Source organism: Malurus melanocephalus, unplaced genomic scaffold (genome assembly GCF_030028575.1).
Source record: "Malurus melanocephalus ecotype Western Australia unplaced genomic scaffold, MMel_1.1 scaffold_101, whole genome shotgun sequence".
Classification (NCBI taxonomy): Eukaryota; Metazoa; Chordata; class Aves; order Passeriformes; family Maluridae; genus Malurus; species Malurus melanocephalus.
In genome coordinates, this window is record NW_026623333.1 from 418,339 (window position 1) to 424,692 (window position 6,354).

Here is a 6,354-nt window from a genome sequence, read left to right on the forward strand (position 1 = left end):
ATGGAAGTTATCTTAAAAAAAAAAAATCATTATGTGCATCAGTAATATTCCAAAAATCAATGTTGTCATCAAGCCATATTGACCTTCTTAAAAGCTGTCATTTTTTTTAATTACTTCTCTGAAATAAGATTAAAACTTAGGTGTAATGTTGCTCCTTTGTGCTGTGCACTGTGGTTGGTAAATCTACAAATGTAAGAGACATGGTGTTTAAATGAATTATACAAGAAGATATATTTTACTGCATTTTTCCCTCTAGTGTGATATTTTCAGTAATGCTGAAAATATTCACTTTCAGCAGGCAATTGGCAAATAGATGGGAAAGAAGAAAAGTTTAATTTTGTCCTTTAAAAAAATTTATTTTTTCAAAATACATTTTTCTCTGCTAAATATTAACTGTAAACATGGTTTCTGATACTAATTTTAAAAGACTGTAAACAGGTCAAATGAAGGAAAATAATGGGAAAAATATTCTGGAGGTAATTAAAAATGTGTAGATGTGGGATTTGGGGAGAAGACTTAGTGGTGGACTTGGCAGAGCTGTGATAATAGTTGTATTTTATGATCTTAAAGGTTCTTTCCATCCCAAATGATTCTATGATTCTAAAATCAAAACAGGAAAAAACCAAGAGCAAGAGAGAGATGAAGCTGTCATTCCAGRGTAGCAGATTAATCAGGGGAGCAGGGGGAATCATCGGATGAGCTTCTCCAAGATGTTGGTTTTGATATTTCTCGTTTTCGCTTGCATCGCCGAATTTCCTGGTGGGGGTCTCAGATCCCTTGCAGCTGGCATTTTACACGTGGATTTTAGGACACTGCAGCAGCCCCATCACACAGCTCCTGGCCCGTTTGTCCCCTCAGCTTAGCCGTGAGCCAATATCAGGTAGTTTTCCTGCAAGCAGCAGCGGGTGAAGTCAATCAACATCATTTCCTCTTCTCAAAAGAGCACACACATAGTTCCTGTCTGTTTTTAAGCACTCTGCAGTGATCTCAGTGCAATATTCATATCCCAGCTGGTGTATGCATGAGGAAAAGCAGACACTTTTGGCTTCTTAAGGAGCGTGATCAGCAGTCCTGGGGACACTGCAAGGCCCAGCAGAGTGGCTGGGAAACACAAATTCAATGGCCAACACTGCAAAGGCAAAACTCCTCTGCAGAAAAGTCAGCACTGATTTCTCTGTGCTCACCCTCTCAAAATYACAGAGGCACATATGCACAGAAAGGAGCACAAATCTGCCGAAAATGAATCTCAAGGTGAACAGACAAGTGCCAAATGCTCCTGACAAGTGTTGTTGATTTCACGACATTAAGTAAGCTAGCAACTGATTCTTATCCCATAATTTTGTTTTGCCAGTATATTAAATTGCATAGCAGATTTTAATCACATAGAAAATTTAATAATTTTGGCTTTGCAGACAGATTGTAAAGTTTAGCAGGAAACACTTTAACCCCTTCTCTCTACAAAGGCAACCTTTCTCCTTAGACATTCCAGCAGTGGTCCCAGCAGTCATTCTTCATCCTTGCAAATATATATATTTTCACTGTTTCTCTCCTTTGCCCAGTTCATTACAAATATTTCTGCCCCCACACCTGGACACCTGTCTTGTTTCTCTGCAGCTGCTTTAGCAGTTTTTTTCTTCCTTCTTTTGCTCATATGAATGTAATTCTATGAATTGCTGGAGAAACCATTGTTGTACTCTGCTTTACAGCAGCATAAAATTAACTTGAAATACTGAATATAGTTTAAGAGCCTATACATTGTCTGTGTTCTTGTCTTACCTCTGCCTCTCATGTCTACTTTGGTGTCTCATATTTTCAAATGGGCCAAATTTGCAACAGAAAATGTTTTGTTTYCCTGGAGGAGGCATATGGTTCAGAAAAGTGAACATTTTTCTGAGAAAACGTTCTTCATCTTAAAGACKTTTTATGTTCAATGGAGGCATTAAAAAAGCATGTAAAATTTGCAAAGAGCTATGGCAATTTTAGGAAAATCAAAAAATGTTGGTTTTGATTCCCAAGAAGAGCCCTTATTTGTGTGAAAGGGAATCCTGTAATTTGATGATCTCCTTGTAATTTTTCTGTCTTCCATTTAATACCTGTAAAAAAGTAGGAGGATATGAGCAAATCTGTGCATTTGCAGTTATGTTTTGTTTTGGTAGTTTAATTTAAGCTGCACTGAAACGCCAATTGAAATTAGTGTGAAAATGCTGTAGCATGGTAGAGACAGTTGAAGAGGAAAATGTCCTTTCCATGTTACTAACTTTACTAGGGAATTTTTACTTAATCAGAATTTTGTATTCTGAGATAATCTTTACATTATGCCTCCATTGTTAAATATTTAAGGACCCAGGCTGCWAAGAATTGATTAAAAGAATTGGCAATTTATGTGTGGCATTAAAATTCATTTTTTATATAATGTAATTTGATTTGTTATGATGTCTTTTAATTTAGTAGCCATTGCCAGAAGCATTAGAGGAAAACATAAATTTTAAGCTTGCTAACTTCTTTACTAAGTTGATTTATTCTTTCTTTGACAAGTTTACACCAATAGTTACAGCAAGAGCTGTAACTGCTACTCAGTCAATACTTCAGTTTCCCTTTACTAGGAAATACTTTAAGTCATTTTAATACTTCAAGGCATTTTAGTGACCAAAGCTTTCTGAACAAATGCTGCAGCACAATAACAATTTCCTCAATTTTATTTTTTAAAATGTATTCAGTAGAGGTGATGGTTTAACACCTACCATTCCCTCAGACAGACCATGGGGAGGGCACACTGTGAACAAGGTTTGGGGGAGAAGGACCTTTTTTGTGCAGACCTTAAGTTAGGTGTGTGCAGCTGGACATTGCCTCTTTGCCTAAAGTAAAAACACATTTGTTTCCAGTTTTTTGGGGTTCACATATGTAAGAGCAATTGAGTCTGGAAAAGAGAAAATTTCAGCACTTAATATTTACAAATTTCAAATCTGCATCTGGGAGTGCTCCTAATAGATGCAGTGGGGTTTTTTTCTGCAGCAAAAATTGTTACAAATTACTGGATGATTGCATTTATAAGTGTTTTATAGAAGGGTAATTGTTCATATGGTTTTTTTATTCCACACTTAATCAGGTGCTACAAGCAATCTAGCCTATATGACTGTAATTCTTTAATACCTGTTTCTTGTTATGTTTTTATACATATGTTTAGCCTATCATATACCTATTTGTTTCATTTTTTGGTACTAATAGCTGCATGAGAACTAGAAAAGTGGAGATTGATCAATGTGGAGTTGATGAGAGGGGAAGACTATGAATTGGATATAAGGCAGACATTCAAATTGCAATTTGAAGCACAAGGGAGAAAGTCACCCCCAGATATTTCCACACTAAAGAATATGCAAGTTGTTCTTAGTTCCTGATTTGAGTCTATAAAAACTGGACCCTCTTGCAGCAACTTTGGAGACTTCACTGAAGAATGGATGCACTGCCAGGACCTCCCAATTCCTGGGAAAGTTCTCCAAATCATTGCTGCAAGAGGGGCTCCCCAACAACTGCAGATCTGGATGGTAGTAAAGTATTTACCAACTGGTGATGTATCTTTCTCAATCACTGTTGTGTCTTTCTCATGTAGTCACGATTGGGTATCTTGCTTATTTTGTTTGTGTCTGAAACTGAGCCCATAATAAGCTTATTGTTTTATTAAATGCATAATTTTATTTTTTGTGTTGCCTGAATATTAATAGTAAAAAAAAGAGCATTCTTTCCATAGGTGTCTATCTTTTGTGTCACCCCTGTCAACTGGCAGAACAGGTATGTGTTATTGAAGGTTTTTGCTTACATTCACTGTCTTCAGCTTTTTTTTGGCAGATTAATGCTGAAGAAGCTTTGCAGAGACATAGGAAGAAGAGAGAATGACAGATCTCTCTGAAGGAAAAGGGGATCAAAGTAAGAAAACCTGGGAGGACAAGAAGCAGCATCCACTGACCCAGAGACTGTTGTAAAATCTTACTGACACCTTTTTTTTTTTTTTTTTCACAGCCTGGCTGGACCATTGCTCCATTCCCACCTGCCTACAGCACCACTGCAGCCCCCTCTGCACATCTAGGACTATATTTCAATTTTTGTTCTCTCAATGAGCTGCCACTGTTGTTGTGAAAATTATGCTGTAACTTATTAAAAAGGGAAGAATCACAGTTAATTCAAGGAAAATGAAAATATGAAATATTTACATCCCAATTTTGTTTTCTTATTGCTAATTTTTTGTTTTTCCTTATGAGCAGCAAAAATAATGCTCTGTTTTTGAAGGGACAGATTGGATTTTTGTGTCGGGGCTGCTTTTGTAATTAAAGCATAGTCATAGAGAAAAAAATACTTACAAATCCAATTTCCACAAAAGAACAACACAGAGGATCAGCTGGAGCCAAACATATATGAGGTTTTGCATTATGTAACTGTAAAATGCTCCWACTGAAATGTTTTATTGATTATTCAATAATGAAGGAAAAAGACTAAGCTTCCAAAAACACAGCATCCAATCTATATGGACTGATATAATTGATTCCTTTCATTGTGGAGTGTTAACATGGGGAAAGATTAGGTTATCTGAGAGGAGCAGTCTGAATATTTGGATTGGTATTCAGTAAAGGCTTTATATGGTTCCAGCACCATTTGAGGTGGCTGTTTCATATTTTCAGTCTTATCTGTCAACAGCTCTGCATAATCCTTAATGCATGGATCAATAAGAGTCACAGGTATTGTGTTACAGTGTGATAATTCCTCAGAAAAAAAGGARTGTACATGTAGGCTTTTTTGATAAYRTTGATATCAGTGAGCARATCAARAGCTGKTMATTATCCTTCCCTCAAACAATGATTATTTAAAAGGTCTCATGATTGGCAATATGGGAAGCACAGACCTTGTGGAGGTGAGTGGCTGAGGATCAGGTACCCGGCACAGTCCCCTTGATTTCAGCATGCTCAATGTGTGTCTGAACTCATCCCCTTGTAATCATGAAGATCATAAAAAAACCCCTGAAATTAATTTTGAACCTTCTCCTCTGAAAATCCTTATTCCATATACTTCTTCCAGTATCATAGATAACCCTCCCCCAGAATTCAGGCACTGTGAGCTGAACTGGATGATGCTTTGTGCCTTTTGCAGAGGTAAAATATCTGCTTGCATTGATGCACCCATTGATATTTTAGGCTTGTCTAAAACAATCATGTGACAAACTCCTCYCATGAGGAATCATTAAATTCTCAGGTTCACTTAGGAACTGCAGTGTGTTGCCGTGTAAAGCATAGAGTTTGCTGCCAAATGATAGATACTGTGAAATAAAGAAGACTTGCATTTTAATATGCCTATTTATTTTATGATATGAAGCTTTATTTTTAAGAATTTTGAGCTTCCTGCAATCTCATTTAAGCAAAGGAGGCAGCTTTCCAGATAAAAAACACTTTTATTCAGTGCTGACCATAAAAAATAATGAAAGTAACAGCAAAGCCAGTGCCTAAATTTTTCAGACTGGGGTTCCAAACAAGAGCAGAGCAAGAAGGTCCAACTTCAGMCAGTCAGCAGGGAAAAGACAGAAAAATCCTGGTGCCAAGCAAAATATCACAACACTGTCCAGAGAAGCCTGGGAAAAAATTATACAATCTGGAGAGAGCCAAGCCGTGCTGCTGAAAGGGAACAATTTAGAGAAAAATCCATTTCTGYACTCTCCAAAATACAAGATGGAGCGATTCTGGCACTTTGCTCCCAGCCAAGGCAAGGCAGCAGTGGAAGTCCTGGCCAGGAAATGAGAGGAAAGCTTCCCTCTTCCCTTCTGGCATGCTGCTTCCCCATCCATAAGGATGAGATCGTTTCATCCTAAATCGGCTGATAGGGAGGAGGAAGAGCTGGGCTTTCTGCAACAGCAGGGAAGGACTTCATCCCTGGTGGGATTTCTGGTGAGGGTTTATTTAATAACTTGCTGGCACTGCACATTTTTTATCCGTTTTTTTTGCTACCTTTTTTTTTTTGCAAGCTGCTCAGTTTAATCGATGTTCCCCAGCATGGGTTTCTCCCTGCAAGTATTCAGTGATGCCTTGAGGTCTTTTGGCAAGMTGTGTATTAATTTCTCTACATTAATCTGTGTGCCTGTCTGCTCTTTTCCCTCTGGGAATGGTGGGTTCCTGCACTCCCCCCTGTCCCATCTCCCTCTCTGTGGACAGACACATCAACATAAAACCTTCATTTGTTCTTTGGTGCCCAAGGTGCCCAGAGGTGCCAAGGCAGAAGCTACAAGTTTTCCAGCAGAGAGAAAATACTTTAAAATTTCTTCCTAAGAAGTGGTGATGTGGCCAAACACCCGAATGATAATCTGGTTTTTCTATCCGT